Source organism: Miniopterus natalensis, chromosome 19 (assembly GCF_054644295.1).
Source record: "Miniopterus natalensis isolate mMinNat1 chromosome 19, mMinNat1.hap1, whole genome shotgun sequence".
Classification (NCBI taxonomy): Eukaryota; Metazoa; Chordata; class Mammalia; order Chiroptera; family Miniopteridae; genus Miniopterus; species Miniopterus natalensis.
Genome location: NC_142099.1, coordinates 29,377,360 through 29,394,692, shown reverse-complemented (window position 1 = coordinate 29,394,692; position 17,333 = coordinate 29,377,360). Strand labels below are relative to the sequence as shown.

General features: G+C 45.6%; 1 long non-coding RNA gene across 1 annotated transcript in view; it reads right to left on the bottom strand.

Annotated features, from left to right (window-relative positions):
- LOC148090935 (uncharacterized) overlaps window positions 1-14,327 on the bottom strand; it is a 33,601-nt gene extending 19,274 nt beyond the window's left edge. The window contains exon 1 of the long non-coding RNA XR_015716127.1: window positions 14,041-14,327. This is a non-coding gene — a long non-coding RNA (uncharacterized LOC148090935). The remainder of the gene's footprint in view (window positions 1-14,040) is intronic.
- Between the last annotated feature and the right edge of the window lie 3,006 nt (window positions 14,328-17,333).

The window sequence follows — 17,333 nt, the reverse complement described above, 5'->3', positions numbered from 1 at the left end:
ACATTTTTTCACTTATAAAAAGGTCAAACATTTTTTTCTATTGGCTATCTTTTTAAAATACCCAGAATGTTTTCATTTGCATCCTAAATCTTAAACTTATGGAAAACATCATATGCATATTTATATTTCAATCAGTAGTATATTTTAAATTACATATACACAAGTGTGAATAGGAAATACTATCAGTTGAATATTTGTATGAGTCCAAAAGATTTGTGGAGTGTGGACAAAAGTGGGTTCTATGAAATGTAACCTCACAGGGTGGTGTGGTCATAAATTCCTAACTGGGCAGGTCATGGTGAGTAGTCACACCCACACACAACTTTTTTAGTAAAAGTTTTATCTTTGCCTTAAGCAAGCCCTGCCCATTGTTTTAGGGCATCAAGGTTAACACGCCTTTGAAATAACCGCCCTCAAGAGAGTAACTATCCTGTAATCCATCTCTACCTTCCTTGTTCCCCCTTCATGTAATCTTTCTTACATTCCCTCCATAATTTCAAATGCATAAAAACAACTGCAAAACTATCATTCTCTGAAGTATGTGAGATCTGCGCTCGGGCCATTGTCATCAGTTTGGCTGAAATAAACTCAGAAAATTTTTCTACAGGTTTGGATGTTTCTTGTGTCAAAAGTAGAAATAAGTTCTCAAGAAAGCAAAAGAAAATTGCTTTCTGCTCCTTACTTTCCTTCCTTCTTTAAAATATCACTGCACCAAAATACTTAAAGGTTCCTTAAGAAGTGCAATAAAACTCCCTCTACTATCCTTTACTGGGTCTTGTAAGCTGAACATCCAGTTCAAGATGATGACATAGGAGGATCCTAAACTAACCTCCTCTGCAATACACCAAATCTACAGCTACACCCACAACAGTTCCTTCTGAAAGAAATCCAAAAACTGGGAGACCAACTTCTACACATTAGGTGGAGAAAAACCCACTTGAAATGGGTAGGAGAGCATGAGACACAATCTCTCTACACATCCCACCCATGGCACTGGGACCCACAATCAGGTGGGAACTCACATCTCTGAACTTCTCCCTGAGGAGTGCAGTGTTTGAGCTTCACATCTGGCACCCCATCTTTTAAGTCCTGCACCTGAGAGATGGGGCCCCTAAACATCTAGCTTTGAAAACAGTGGGGCTTATGTCCATGAGATTCACAAGGCTATAGGGAACTGAGATATAGCTCTTAAAAGTCTCAGCCAGCTGGCTGTGGCTACTCCCCTCGGGCACAGTGCAGACGAAGCTGAATAAAACACAAGTCTTTGTGAAAGGGATGTATTTACCTATTTTAAAAGCTTCAACCTGACTTCCAGTCAAGATGGTAGAATAGGTAAACTCTGCTCACCTCCTGCCATGATCACACCAAAATTACAATTAAATTATACAATAGCCATCCTTGAGAACCACCTGAAAACTAGCTGAACAGAATTCCTATATTTCTATAAAGGATATAACCACCCTCAAGAGAGTACAATGCCCTGGTCTGTGTGGCTCGGTTGGTTGGGTATTGTCCTGTGCACCAAAAGATTGCTGGTTCAATTCTCAGTCAGGGCACATGCCTGGGTTGTGAGCTCAATCCCTGGTAGGGGGCATGCAAGGGCAGGCAATAGTTTCACCCTCACATTGATGTTTCTCCTCTCTTTCTCTCTTTCTCTCTCTTTCTCTCTCTCTCTTTCCCCCCTCCCTCCCTGTCTGTCTCAAAAAAATCAATAAAAATCTAAAAAAAAAAAAGTACATAAAGGATATAAAGAAGAAGCCATTTCAAGACTGGTAGAATGGGCAGAGATGCTGAACTGGCAGGTCCCACACTCACAATCGAGAGGGATATTTTAGCCCTGGAGTTCTGCCCTAAGAATTGAGGAGTCTCAACCCCACACCAGGTGCTTAAGTCTGGGGCACCAATACCAGGAAGGGGAGTCCCCATAACAGCTGGTTGGGATTATGACATGCCACTGAGATGAGGGCTGCAGGAGACCTAGGCACTGCAGGTATTAAAGGGACCATATAGAGATGCACTTGCTCAAAACCTCACTGGCTCAGGATCTCAGTACAGGAGCATCAGCTCAAAAGTGCCAAGGAAAATAGGAAGGAACTAAATTAACCAGTTTCAGGGTAAGGACAGGACAGGACATGGGTCAGGGAAGCAGTCTCAGGGACAGAAGTGCTGGCAGATGCCATTGTTCTTTTGTTGAACTCTTCTCAAACAGCCAGCCAGTTGCAGACAGACACCAAATCTGAGCGCTCTATTAACCTGAGTATCACTTCACCATGCCCTGGTGATTCCCTGTACCACCCCACACACACACTAGCCCAAGCCTCTCCCAGTAGTAGCTGTTCCACACAAGTGGTCTACCTCCACTTGTGGTGTGAACTTTCCTAATCTCTCTCAAATTTCCACAAGCCCCAAACAAGCAGTGGTAGGCCTCAGTGTGCTCATCCCTATTGCCAGGCTGCTCCAAGCCCAAACAAGTGGCGATTGATCTCAACTTGCGTTTTAACTCCCTTGAGGTGGCCCCAAGTCTTGCATAAATGGTGGCAATGCATGGCTTGGAATATAGTTGGAATTAAGTGGCCACAATGTGAGCAAAAGTGGTGGCTGGGCTCAGAGCTTATCTCTAGTACCATAAAATCAAGCTCTTAATTTAGCTTCTCTTATCAGTAGAGGACAAGTGCTATGTTCATCCCAGAGATGAAAAAGCAAAAGGACTTCATCGCCACTAAACCAGCAACACAAGAAATATTAAAAGAACTTTTAAGAGTAGAAATCAAAAATAAAAAGAAAATACAGAGAGAAAAATGTCTCACTGACAAATAGCTCGCTGTAAAAGGAATGGATCAACAAATTATAAAGCTAGTACAAAGAATAAAAGAAAAGTAAAAATGAGCATGTGTAACTACAACAATAAATTAAGGGACATTCACAAACACACACAAAGAGGTAAAACAAAAAAACAAAAAACAAAAAAACCCAACAAAAACAAACGGGAGCTGTGAGTAAAAATTGTATTGAGTTTAAAATGTATTCAAATTTAAGTGTCCATCAACTTAAAATAGACTGCTATAAACCAAGCTAGGTATATGTGAAATACATGCATATCCCAAACCAAAAATTTGGTATATAAGAGATATACCAGCCGGCCAGTGTGGCTCACTTGGTTGAGTGTCAGCCCATGCTGGAGGTCACTGGTTCAATTCCCAGTTAGGGCACATGTCCGGGTTGCAGGCTCAATCCCCAGTGGGAGACCTGCAGGAGGCAGCTGATTGATGTTTCTCTCTCATCAATGTTTGTCTCTCCCCCTCTCTCCTCCTCTCTCTGAAATCAATAAAAAAATAAAAACATACTTTAAAAAAGAGAGAGATACCAGAAAAAAAGAAATTCAACCGCAACACTATAGAAAGCCAGCAACATAAGAGCATGAGAATAAGGAAGGAACAGAACTACAAAAACAATTATAAAACAAAAAATGGCAATAAAAATATACCTATCAATAACTATTTATTGATTTTAGATAGAGGAGGAGGAGAGAGAAACATCCATTTGTTGTGCCACTTATGTATGCATTTATTGGTTGCTTGTATGTCCCGACTGGAGATGGAACCTGCAACCTTGGCGTTCAGGATGACTCTCTAACCAACTGAGCTCCCAGCCAGGCTCTCAATAACTACTTTAAATATAAACAGACTTAATGCTCCGGGTCAGTGCTGTGAGACTGAGATGTAGGACCAGGCTTCTGACAGCTCACCCACGTGCAGTGTCACCGTAGCAAACTCAGGCTGGCACGTCAGTGCCGGTACAAGAAAGACGAGTAGTTCCTGACATCTTCCTGAATTGACTCAGCTTCATTTGCACCTCAAAACAGCCCATGTTGCCCAGCTAGCGTGGCTCAGCGGTTGAGCATAAACCTGTGATCCAGGAGATTGCAGTTCGATTCCCGGTCAGGGCACATGCCCGGGTTGCGGGCTCGATCCCCAGCAGGGGGTGTGCAGGAGGCAGCCGATCAATGACTCTCTCATCATTGACGTTTCTCTCTCTCTAAATCAGTGTGTGTGTGTGTGTGTGTGTATATTTAAAACACACTATCAGAACTTACTTGGAGCAGTACAGCGACGTCTGAAAAGCAGGTCAGTTCAAATGAATCATTAACTAGTTGGCCTCTGACCTCAGAGGAAGATGCGGGCCCACATTAGTTGGGATCCAATCGTGTGTTTTACCAGTTAAGCAGAATGACAGCTTCACTGAGGCAAAAGCCTTCAGAGTGTTGAGCCGTGAGCCACAGAAAGAAACCAGAAGCCAGGTTATCCTGCGTGGCTGCCAGGCCATCACAGCTCCAGGATGGGAGGCCCCCGCTCCACTGGAAGCAACACCGGCTGAGTGAACACGAGAGGAGGTGTCAGGGGCGCCACAGGTCAACTGGCCACCGGAGGCCACAGGTATGGCATTTGGGGCTGAGGCACAGGCGGCAAATCCCAGTGCGAGCCTGGTCTGCAGGCAGGGCACTCTCCCTCCTTGTGGCAGCGCACAAGGGGGCAACTGCATTTCTGAACCAAAAATTGACACACCGATTGTGACAAAAATATAAAAAGATTTTTTTCACTAGTGAGTTTATTTGGGGTGTCCTAAAGAGGTTTAAGAAATCGTATGTGCCCAGCCGAGCGTGGCTCAGCGGTTGAGCGTCAACCTGGGATCCAGGCGATCGGGGTTCGATTCCCGGTCAGGGCACACGCCCGGGTTGCGGGTTCGACCAATGACTCATCATTGATGTTTCTATCTTTCTCTCTCCCTCCCCATTCCTCTCTCTGAAATCAATAAAGATATATTAAAAAAAAAAAGGAATAAAGAAATCATATGTATTTATATGATAATGAGTCAGTTTTATTACAAAAATAAAATGTTATGAAATCAAAAGAGTCCTTCACTTTGAAGCTCATTCCACACGCATGTGCCGTGTGCTCCTCTGGGGTGCCCCACACCTGCGCCTGGGGGCGAGGCCTTCACAGGTGACCTTTCAGGCGCTGAGAGGGGCTGGGAGACGAGCAGGTGGACAGGAACAACACTTGACTTCAGAAGGTAGTAAGAGCCATGAAGAAAACAGACTCAGGTGATGTGACCAGGGAGGGACAGGGACTGTACTGGTTTTCTATTGCTGCCCACACCCAGAAGCGTGTGATCACAGGTGCTGGGGGTCAGAAACCTGAGGCAGGTTCACTGGGCTTCGCTCCTCCCCGGAGGCTCCAGGGGACCCTGTCCTTGCTCATGGGGTGCTGGCAGAATCCCTGCCTTGTGGGACACTTTCCTTCCATGTCCCTGCCAAAGCCACTCACAGCTTCCAGGGGCCTCCCGAAAACCCTGACCCATAGCCCCTTCCTCCATCCTCAAAGCCAGAAACTCGGGTGGAGTCGCTCCCATGGCATCTCTGACCCACTCTCCTGACCATATGCCATGTTCAAGACCACCTGGTTACTGAGGGCCAGGACCTCAAGGTGGGGCTGCACCTTCTGTGTGTTCGGTAGAGGGTCTGGGGTTTGTTGGTGCTCAATAAATGTTCATTTGCTGATTTAAAAAAATGAAACCCACAAAAACAAAAAACAGCCCAGCCGGGCATGGCTCAGCAGTTGAGCATCAACCTAGGATTCGGAAGATTGAGGTTTGATCCCGGGTCAAGGGCATAAGCCTCGGTTGCGTGCGGTGGGCGGCCGATAGATGACTCTCTCATCATTGATATTTCTGTCTCTCTCTTCCTTCCTCTCTCTGAAATCAACAGAGATATATTTAGAAAGGAAAAACAAACAACCCCCCCACACACACACAAGGAACACCTGGCTACCTTGGCCCACCTGGCTGACCTTGAATGGTTGCCAGGTTACCCCTATGACCCATCTTACCATTGTGACCCATTTTAGTTCTGTGACCTGTTGCCACATGATACCCCACAGGGCTGGGTTGGGCCTCTGCAGTGTGACTCTCCAGCAGGCTCAGGGAAGGGGTCCCCAAGATCTTGCCATATTTAAACAGACTTGGTGGTTGAGACAGAGCTGGCCACATGGAGAACTGGGGAAGCCACCGCCAAAGGGACAGCAAGAGCTCCCAAGGCAGGGACAGGCTGGCTGGGTACAGGAGACAGTGGTCTGACAAAGGGCCCTGGGTGGGTTGAAAATGCAGCAGGAGAATGGCATGATCTGATTTATATTTTTTAAAGACCACTCATGATTTGGCATTTGAAATGATATTTGAGAGGGTAGGATTTAGGCAGATGAAGACAGTGACATGTGCTTCAGGTACAGAAAGTGGAAACGGCCTGGAGGCAGGACAGATGAACACGAGACCGGAGCCCACACCTCTCAGGGCCAGTGAGTGATGGCACAGGGCAGGGAAACAGAAGATGTCCATGGATGGGATGGGCAGGAGGCATGGGGGACCTCCATGGACGGGACCAGGGCAGCAGGGACAGGACACCCTTCATGGAGGTGAGGGTAGGGAAGACAGGGGACCCTCCATGGAAGAACCAGGGCATGGGGAACAGAGGAACCTCCACGGAGGGGGCAAGGCAGGGGAACAGGGGACCCTCCATGGAGGGGGCAGGGCAGGGAGGACAGGGAACCCCCCTTTGAGGGAACAGTGCAGGGGGGATAGGGGAACCTCCATGGATGGACCAAGCAGAGGAGACAGAGGAACCTCCATGGAGGGGGCAGGGCAGGGGGACAGGGAACCCTCTATGGAGGTGAGAGGGCAAGGTGACAGGGGACAGTCCAAGGAAGTGAGAGGGCAGGGGGATAGGGGAACCTCCATGGAGGGTCCAGGTAAGAGGGTACAGGGGACCTCCATGGAAAGACCAGGACAGGGGCCCTCCATGGAAAGACCAGGACAGAGGGACAGGGGACTCTCCATGGAAGTGAGAGGGCAGGGAGGACAGGGGACCCTCCATGGTAGGTACAGGGCAGAGGAGACAGGGGACCCCCCCCTTTGAGGATACAAGGCAGGGGACAGGGAACCCCCATGGAGGTTACAGGGCAGGGGGACAGAGGATCCTCCATGGAAGGACCAGTACAGGGGGACAGGCGACCCTCCTGGAGGGGGCATGGGGGAAGGGAACCCTCCATGGAGGGTACAGGGCAGGTAGGACAGGGACCCCCATTTGAGGGGCAGGGAAGGAGGGAAAGGGACCCTCAATAGAGGGTACAGGGCAGGGGGAACGGCATCTTCCATGTAGGGTACAGGGTGGTGGGACAGGGGCCCTCCGTGGTGGGGGCAGGGTAGGGTGATAGGGGACCATGCATAGAGGGGACAGGGCATGGAGAACAGGGGACTCTCCATGGAGGAGGTAGGGCAGGGGGACGAGAGGAGGAAGAGGTGACAGTGGACACTGCCCCCGATGGAGGGTCCCCTTTCCCCCTGCCCTGCCCCTTCCCACAGATCCATCCCCCCTGCCCTGTCTTCCCATTATGGGCCCCCTGTCTCCTCTGCTCTGACCACTCTGTGGTTGGTTCCTTTTCTCCTCTGTCTTGTCTCCTCCATGCACTGTTTTCTGTTTCCCTGCCCTGTCCCCTTACTCACAGGCATCTGAGGGGCTTATGCTCTGGTCTCCCCGGTCTTCATCTCTCCTGCCTCCAGGCCGAGTGCCTACTCTCTGTACCTGAAGGACATTTCTCACCCTCTTCAGCTGTCTAAATCCTACCTGTGCTCTCAAGGTACATCTCAAATATCATTTCAAATGTCAAATCACAGAGTGATCTCCACAGGGGGAGGGGAGAGGGAGAGGGAGAAGAGGGAATAGAGGGGATAAATGGTGATGGAAGACTTGACTAGGGGTGGTGAACATACAAGAAAATATAAAGATGATAAATTATAGGATTGTACACATGAAATCTATACAATTTTATTAACCAATGTCACCCCAATACATTCAATCAAAAATAAAAGGTGGGGGCTCTGAGGGTGATTAGATCATGAGGGTGAGACCTCAGGAATAGGATTAACACCCTTTTAAAAGAGACTTATCAGGGGGTCACTTTGTAAGTTATATAACTGTCTAACCACTATGCTGTACACCTGAAACTAATATTGAATGCCAACTCTAAATGAAAATTGTTTTAAATTATTAAAAATAAAAATTGTTTAAATAAAAATCAGACCGAAAAAGCAGGATCAAATGAACTTGAACATTTTTCTAGTTGGTTCTCAAATTCTGGAGCATTCAACAAACTCTTCAAATGTTTTAAACAGAAATCTACTAAGAAACAAAGATTTTGTAGTTAGTGGAGAGAGCACACCTGACGAGATTTAGACCCATCCCAGGAAAACGGGAGGTCTTATAACCAGTTTTACAGAGATCTTCCCTCAGTGCAGACGTCAGGATGCATCTGCAAACGTGCGACTTGTCATACAGCGGATTTCTAAGGCAGCATTACATGCATTAAATATACACGCTCTGTGTCTCCCCTCAGTCTTAGGTGCTGGAGACCAGGGCCATTTCTCCCCCCTGATCTGTTATTCTGTGAAAGACTTTGCATGATTGACTTGAGGCTAAATGTTTCCGAGATGAACAGATTGCACAGGAATTCAGAATCCACTCATCTACCTGCTGGATGATCTATAAGATTCGAACTTAAAGTAGCCTTTTGCACAACATTCCTCTTTCCAGTTCCTAGAATCAGAAAAGTCATAATGTCTGAGCCCAGCTGACAGCTTTCCTCCCATCCTGCCCTGTCATTGATTTCATCCCAGGGATTACGCCACACACACTTCCTTTTGGTTTGTTGTCACTATTTTATTCAGCCCCTTTCCCTTCCTCTGTTCAGCACCTACCTAACTGGTGAGAACCACAAAGAAGTAAAGTTCCTTTCTCTATGAGAAGAAGAGATGAGAGAAAGGTTTGCTTTTATCACTAAAAGGTATCTGCTTCCTGATTTCTCTTCAGCTGTCTTTTCTTTTAAAAATGTTCAGTGAATATGTAGATGTTAGTAACCTCAGCTAAGATATGACAGCAAACATCAAAGAGGACACTTAGATCCCAGTTTCCTTGGCTAAGTTACCGAATTTTATACCATTCCCGTTTTAACATAAACTAATGTGGACTGACGGGCTTTGGCTCAGGGCGGCCCAGCAGAGTAATGTTCCCTTGCCCTCTACCTTCTAGCGGCTGTAATTCTAAAAGTGGGGGAATTTTTTAGCCTGGTGGCAAATAACCATAGAATCTGTTCACATAAGATGGCAGGGTTCTTTAGAAAAGACAATAATGCTGGGAAAAGTAGAAGGCAGCAGGAAAAGAGAAAGACCAAACACAGAGGGATTGACTCCATAAAAGCAGCCATAGGTAGGACTCCCCAGGAGGTGAGCAGGGCTGCTGAGGACTGGACATTGTGGACATTGTTACTCATTCGTAGTGTCTACAAGATTTGGAGCCAACTCAAAGGTATGTAACGTGCACACTGTAAACTTCTGTGTAATTCTAGGTCTAAGAGTTTTTAGAGTATATTCTGCCACATTTACCTGGATAAATATAAAACAGTGAGCTGGATATCAACTTAATTTCAATTTAATTCATGTAAGATAGAAAAAACATAAAGGCCCTGCGTGAGCAAAGTCAACTGACAAACTGGGAGGGGCAAAAAATGCATCTTATATTACAGAAAAGGGTAATTGGCTTACTGAAAGAGTTAAAAATTCAGAGGCCAATCTTGCCTTACTTCCTCCCAAAAATGGGCAGATGACATAGAGCCAGGTCAGGAAAAGTAAAGGCAAGTAGCCCACAAATGTATGAAAAGATGTTCAATACTTGTCCCTAGTTCAAACTTTAGCAAATCTCTAGCATTTGGGGGGGGTCTAAAGAAGTAACTTTAAAGAGGGGCTATAAATTAAAGGCTTGGTAATTGACCTTTTTTAGAACTAAAATTCTCCATCACAAGAAAAAAAGTTGTCCTTTTTCTTCTAGAATTAAGTACATCAGTGAGCAATATGATTAACAAATATGTGATCCCTGTGATTTTTTTATTGCAAGAAATCCATGAGATTTTTTTTGTATATAATGTTATCTACAATAATGGAATATACTATACACATATGTTAACTATGGTAAAATACCAATTGCCTACATTAGCTTGTTTTATTATGAAATTCTCTTAACCTGGGGCTTTACATTTTTCATTTGAAAATTAAGGGCTGAACCAATTGCTGTTCAAAGCTATTCTTTTTTTAAAAAAATTAAATTTATTGGGGTGACATTGGTTAATATTAACCTTCCAACTTTGTTTTGTTTTGTTTGCCTTTTTGTACACAAGAATCAAACGTAAGTGATTTTAAGTCTATGACGTTTAAATGAAACTCTGTCTCCACCATTATAATAAGAAATAAAAGACTTTTTTTTAATCTTTCAAATCTACCTATGGAATCTGGTTTGTAACACATTTTCTTTTTAAAGCCAAGAAGAGCCAAGAGAAAAGAAAACTGGGAAATGTTCTCCTTTATGCCTTTGATTGGTTTCAGAATCCCTGCGTTTGTTACCGCATACCAGTCTTGCTTTTGCTGGTAAAAGCTAAATCTAAAAGTCAACTGGCTGGCAGGTGCTTACCAGGTGCAAAGAGAGAGGCACAGCTTCCAGGGCTAACATCAGAAAGATGGCTTCACTATCCTGTTTAACCATTTTCTTTCAGGTTTTAACAAATTCTAGTGTGGAATTCACCAGGACAGTGGAAGGCCTTTCCTGAGAGTATTCACAGGTCCATTCATGCTGCTACCCCCCCTCTGAAAAGCATCATGTAAATGTACTAATTTAGGAGGCAAAGAATCAGCTAACATTAAGTTTTACTTTTAAAAAGTTGCACTTAGTTTACTGACATCCCCACATGCCTAATTCCACCCTACTGCCATTCATAAAGCCTTAAGAGACATCCACCACACAGTGCAAAATCTGGTCCACAAATATACATATTCTCTAATCTCTTTGGCAGTTTGACAAAACCCTGAGGGGGGTTAGAGGAACCACAAGTGTTTACTCCCCTGCTTCACCCAGAGCCTTGAGTCTTTTAAGTTCTATTCTGTGAGGACCTTCGGAAGTTCACCGTCAGTACTCTCCTCTGAACTCAGTCGCTAAAGCAATCTCAAAGCTAAGGGACAGGCACTTGCGCCACATCAAAGGTCAGCTAGCTTGTCTAATTTAGGAGGGTTTTCTGTGCAGACAGTTGTAGATCATTCCTTTCAGAGACAAATCCAGCTTTGTTCCTAGTGTCTAATTATTATTATAATCAAAATCCCTCAGAACTTTCCCAGGATTAGTAAATCCAAGCTAGGGTAGAATGGGAAAGACATGTTAAATGCAGTTGACAGTGACATCCACTTATTTCATTCAGTATTTAATGTCTTTATTATGTACCTACTGCACACCTAGAACTGTCTGAGCACTATCCCTCTCCAGTGAGCATGTCCAGAAAAATAGAGACTCAGGTACAGGATATATCAAATGGAGCCTAAGGTGGGTCAAAACAAACAAAGTTAAAAAAACCAATGTGAAAATCTTCAATTATATTAAGTATGGCTTAATGAACCTCGGGTGCAGAAAGTTCACTGATTGAAAGAGACAACAAAACCTCAATTGTTGAATCTAATCTAGTACCTGTAACTAGGATACCAAACACCAGCCACATCTTTTCCCTATATTTTAAATTTCTCACAAGAAGAAAACACACAAAACTCACTTTGAAGCCTAGAAATAGATGGGAAAGTTTTTCAGCTTTATTGGGATATAATTGATCTATAACATTGTGCAGGATGGTTGCAGAGAACACTACATTCTGTTTTTACAAGTAAGTGCCAACATTGAGCCACAGACATTTATGTTACATCACTTTATAACTAAAAATGAGGAGAAATAACTCCCCCTCACTGAGTTTCTGAAGTCTGCTTAATTATACCTTCTTTGTTATATGGAGTGTTTGAATTTTATTATCAAAGACACTTTGGTGTTGTTTTGTTGACAGAAGGTCATCAGTGCTGATTCAATGCCAGCAGAATTCCCAATTTGGGGTGTCATGAGGGGAAAGACTTTATTCAGCGAAAACAGCTCAATTCTGAAACAGCATGGCTGTGGAACAGCCCAGCTGTGGGACAGTTCAATCATGAAACAGCAGGACTATTAACAACACAACTGTGGAACAGCAGCACTGTGAGATGGCCCTAAAAGGCAGCCCTGGCAAGGCCATCAGGGGTTGCAGTTCCAGCCAGCGTAACAAAGTCTTGGGTGGAAACTGCAAATGATCTCCATCAAAACAGGTGAAGCCCCGCTGGGCGTGGCTCAGTGGTTAAGCATTGACCTAGGATCCAAGAGATGGTAGCTGGATTCCCGGTCAGGGCGCACACCCAGGTTGAGGGCTCCAACCCCAGTTGGGGGAGTGCAAGAGGCACCCAATCAATGATGACTCATCATTGATATTTGTATCTCCCTCTCTCCCTCTCTGTGAAATCAAGAAAGATATATTAAGAAGAAAAAAAAAATAGAGGTGAGGCTGGTTTATGTAGAAGGATGTCTCAATGGGACCCTGATTTGTATGTTCCCAAGCAAAAGAGGTCTCCAAATCCACACAGTTTGATTGGTCCAAAACACACTATCTTGATTGGCCAGCATTTGGGCACTCTGACTGACGGGTGAAGGTGCAATAAGGGTCCAGCTGCACAGACCCAATTAGACTGAAAACGCCTCAGTCCTACTGGAGTTCTCTTAGAGTCAACCCATATGACAGCAACACTGTGCAGGAGGCTTGGCAGCCCAGTTTGTGAGGTTTCCCTGCAATGCAGAGTGAAAGAAGGGCCTCTGTAAACAATGGCTACTTGATTCAGGTTATGATTTGACCCCAGTTAACCGGGAGGGGGCCTTTTTGACAGGTATATTTTTCTCATGGTCAACAATTTCACACATCGCGTCCACACTAAGTGTCTTACTTGCTTAGCTAAGAATCAAAACATTGTGTAGGTCTGAGAGGAAGAGGAAACTCCATGACATGCTGAACCCTGAAAGTCGTTAGCACCTCTTAGGTGCAGAATTGTTGAAATATATATAAAGTTTTGTCATTCCCGAATGATGCATTTGAGTTTTGTGCTGAGAGCTTCCATTTCCTCACCAAACTCTCATTCCTCATTCATGTGTGATATAGGTTCTATCATTCTATACACAACATAGACGAGGAAACAGAAATTGGATTAATACACTTTTATTCTTTACCTGATTCCAGATGTAACTTGTGTCTACATAGAAAACTGAAAAGGCACAAAGAGAATTAAATATGCATAATCCTATCAAGTATCAGTTAACTTTGGTGTATTTCCAAATATCTCTTTTACATATATCAATGTACACTCTGTTTCACAAAGAAATGCCAAAAGTCAGGGGCTGATTTAGAGTCTGCTTTGTCCACTTACAATTATATTATACTTCCTCACAGTGACATTTTTACATGCATGCTGCACAGAATTCCCATAAACTCCTTGATACTATTACCAGACCCTTAGGGTTTGTATTTTGCCAAAATTCTACATCTTTGCTCACATCTCTGATGATTTCTTTGGGATAAACTCTAATGGGAAATGGTGGTTTAAAAGTCACGTCCACTTAAAAACTTTTAACCTAATGTAAAAAATTTACATTACAAACTAAAAATCTGAGGATGCTGCTACTCACAAAATGTTTCCTCGCAATTTTGACATTCTGATTCTTTGCCAACTAAGCAACAAAACGCCAGCTCCTTTCGTATGCTCTTTAATAGCCCTCACGTTCCTTTTTAAAATTTACTTACAACCTCACAACTCTACAAATGACTGTTGCTCACGCTCAGGGTCCCGGAATGGAGCTTGTTCCACCACAGAAGTTCCCCCTCTCGTCAGCTCTCACCCCCCAGCGCAGCATGAATCGCACCCAGAGCTCGGCACCTGATACACCCCCTCCTGACCTCTTCCAGCATGTGTATTTCATCTTCAACACACTTCGTTCCTAAAGGGGCAAGGGGCCCCTAGGTTGCGCCCCAGATGCTTAACGGCAGTGTTTCACGAGCTTACCTCCCCAGGGGTCCCCTCGGGGCAGAGTCCTGTACTCTGGGGTCGGGCGCAGTGGCCAAACCGCCCTGGCGCTTCTGAAGCCTAGCAGGCCTGCGGCCGCGGGACCCTCAGGCCCTGTCCCTAGTGATGCCTGCCTGCTGCCAAGTGTTGGGCAAGGGCCCTGGCACCACCGACCGTCTGGAGGCTCCAGGACAAAGGGGAGCCCTGAGGGGCGCTGGCCCCAGGCGACCCAGTGTCGGGCTCGGGCGTCTCTTTCCGGGTCGGTGCGCTTTCCTCTTCCGGCCAGGGTTCCGGGGAGGCGCGACGGTGACCGCGGCAGCCCTCGTTCCCTCTCCGCCCTTCCCGAGTCGGGGGCAGCTGCCCGCTTAGGGACGCGGCGGGGGCCACCCTGCCCCGCAAACCTAGGCCGCCCCGCCCCGCCCCGCAGGTGGCCGAAGGGTCGCCGGGGCGGGTGCGGGCGGAGCCGAGCTGCCCTCTGACCCCCGCGGGTGGGACCCGGCCGGGCCCACGCCACGCCCCTCCGGCCCCGAAGCTCCGCCCCGCGCCCAGGCCCCGCCTTGCATCCGGTCCTGGGCCCGGCGAGACCCGGATGGCCGGGCCCGGACCACGCCCACCGGCGGCCACGCACCGGACACTTTGAGTCAGGGGATTGTTGCGTCTGGCGCCCGCTCTCAAAAAGGTAAGTGCTCACGGGCCCTCAGGTTTCCCGCTGGTACCCTGAGAAATGAAGGCGTCTTACGAGCCGCTCAGGGCATCTCCCCGCCGCCTCGAGAGGCCCTTTCCTTGGGGCTTCCTTGGGATCCTTTCTGCGGCCCTAGCGCTCCTACTGCCAATTTGCTCAGGTAGGGGACCGGCAAGGGTGTCAGCCCTGGGAGCGAACTCGAGCAGGTTGAGGAGGTGGCCACAGATACTCTGGGTTGAGCTGTGATGGATGCAGGACGGTGGGGCCCCACAGGTCCCGCGGTGAGGGTTGTTGGAGGTCAGCTCTGAGCCTCGCTGAGCTCTGGATGCAGTGTTTGCCTAGGGCCAAGCTGTGTCCCTAGCAAAAGCTTGCAGGAGTTTGGGGACTGAGCTAATCAAGATGATTAGAGATTGACCAGAGAACATATATGCATATGTGCATAACCCGTGGACACAGACAGGAGTGTGGGGAAGGCCTGAGGTGTGATGAGGGCTGGGTGGGTGAGAGCAAAGGGGTGGGGGGATGGGGGACAACTGTAGTACTGTCAACAATTAGAAAAACAAGATGGGAAGCACTGGCTGGGTGCTGAGGTGAGGGCTTGCTCTTGAATGCCCAGGTGTGTGGGTTTGTTGCTGTGGTCCCTTTTGTGCCCATGGGGAGGCTTTGCTGTGTTCCCTGGGCACAGTGACATCTTGGTGTAGGGTGTTGTGCCCCTCTGGGTTGGACTGGGGGTCCCAGGCCAGGTGTTACTGGGTGTATGCTTTACAGAAGCGTCCCAGACAGCCATACAGGGAAGCTCCCTGCTTGCTTTGTAAGGGACCTGGGAAGCACATGTTGTGCACAGAGCCCTTAAGTGAGAGCCAGCTCTAGGGCCTGGGATTTAGAAGGGTTGGAAGGGCACACAGTGGTTGTTGTACAAAAAGGTGATAGGCTTCTTGTTGCCCCCGAATCATATTAGTATTGGTTTGCATGTTTCTTTTCTTTTCTTTTTTAACCATGGAGTCACGTTCCTTTTCCCATGCAATATAGATATTATCCTATGCTATTTCCGAATGTCTTTTGGGCAGTGTTTTTTCTTCTTTCATTAGATTGGGTCCCATTTGAGGGGAGATTCGAAGCAACCTAAAAAATAAGTAGTAAGAAATGAATGATAAATAATATCGTAGGCTATTCCCCTATAGCTGATAAACTAAACCTGCAGGCCATCCACTAAGTTTGAGTCATGTTTCATAGAATAGAATGAGTGTATATATATATACATACATACACATACACACACACACATATATATATATATATGCTTATTGTATAAACTGTATATAATCAAAGGACAACCATTGAATACTTTGGTATATTTCCAGCTGTCTTTATTATATGTATGTGTGTTAATGTACCCAAGTTATTTTTAGGATCCTATCGTACATACAGTTTGTATGCTGCATTCTCTCCTTAGGAGAATTCATTCAGTAAATATTTGCTCTGTATGTGCCAGGTCCTGTTCTGGTTCTGGGGATACACTGGTGAGCCATAGCAAACCATTCCTATTTTCATGATCCTTACTTCACTCTTTTTCTGTTTGCATCTGCACACACAAAAATATCAACAGCCACTGTGTTTTGCTCACTGTTAGATCTCCAGTGCCAGGCACATAGTAGGCAATCAATAAATATTTTCTGAAATTTATTGGGACTGGCCAACAGGAACCACACCATAATACTAGTATTTTAACCCAGGAGAGGTGCTGTGGAGGGAAGGAGTGTGATTCTCCTACAGCATTTAACAAATAACTGGAGGGAGGAATGATTCTTCTTTTCATGAGACAGGTCATACTCTGTCTCTTTGGGCTTCTGCACTTGCTGTCCCCCAGTCTGCGAACATTTTCTTCCTTTCTCTTGAATAATTGGCTCCTTATCCTTCAAACTTAGTTGTGATGTTATCCCCTCAGGGACTTTCTCTGAGCAAACTATCTCAGGGAGACCCACACACTCCAGCTGAAATTCCCCCTTACTTGTAGTCACTCTTCCAAAACTATCTATTCTGATCTATCTCTACTAGAATGCAGAGATTCTTTCTGACTTGTTCCACTGTGTTTGCAAATGCCCAGGGTTTTTTTGGCTTTCACATCACCACTCTTTTATAACTAGTAAATGACAAAAAAATTAGTTACAAGATTCAGTGGGGGCTAAGAGCCCAGTAGAAGTTAAAATCAAACAGGAAAACAGAAACTACCCTGAAAAAAATGAAAACAAAAATTAAACCATACAAAATTTATGGAATACAGCAAAAGTAGTTATAGGAGGAAAGTTTGCAGCTATACCAGCCTTCATCAAGAAGCAGGAATGACCCCAAATAAACAATCTGATTTACACCTAAAGAAACTTGAAAAAGACAACAAACAAAGCCGAAAGATAGAAGGAAGAAAATAATAAAGATTAGAGTGGAAATAAATGAAATAGAAAATAGTAACATAATAGAAAAGATTAGTGAAACTAAGAGGTGGTTCTTTGAAAGGATAAATAACATTGACAAACCTTTAGCAAGAATCATAATTCAAAAAGGAGAGGATACAAAATAAAATTGAACATGAAAGAGAAGACATGGACAACAGAGA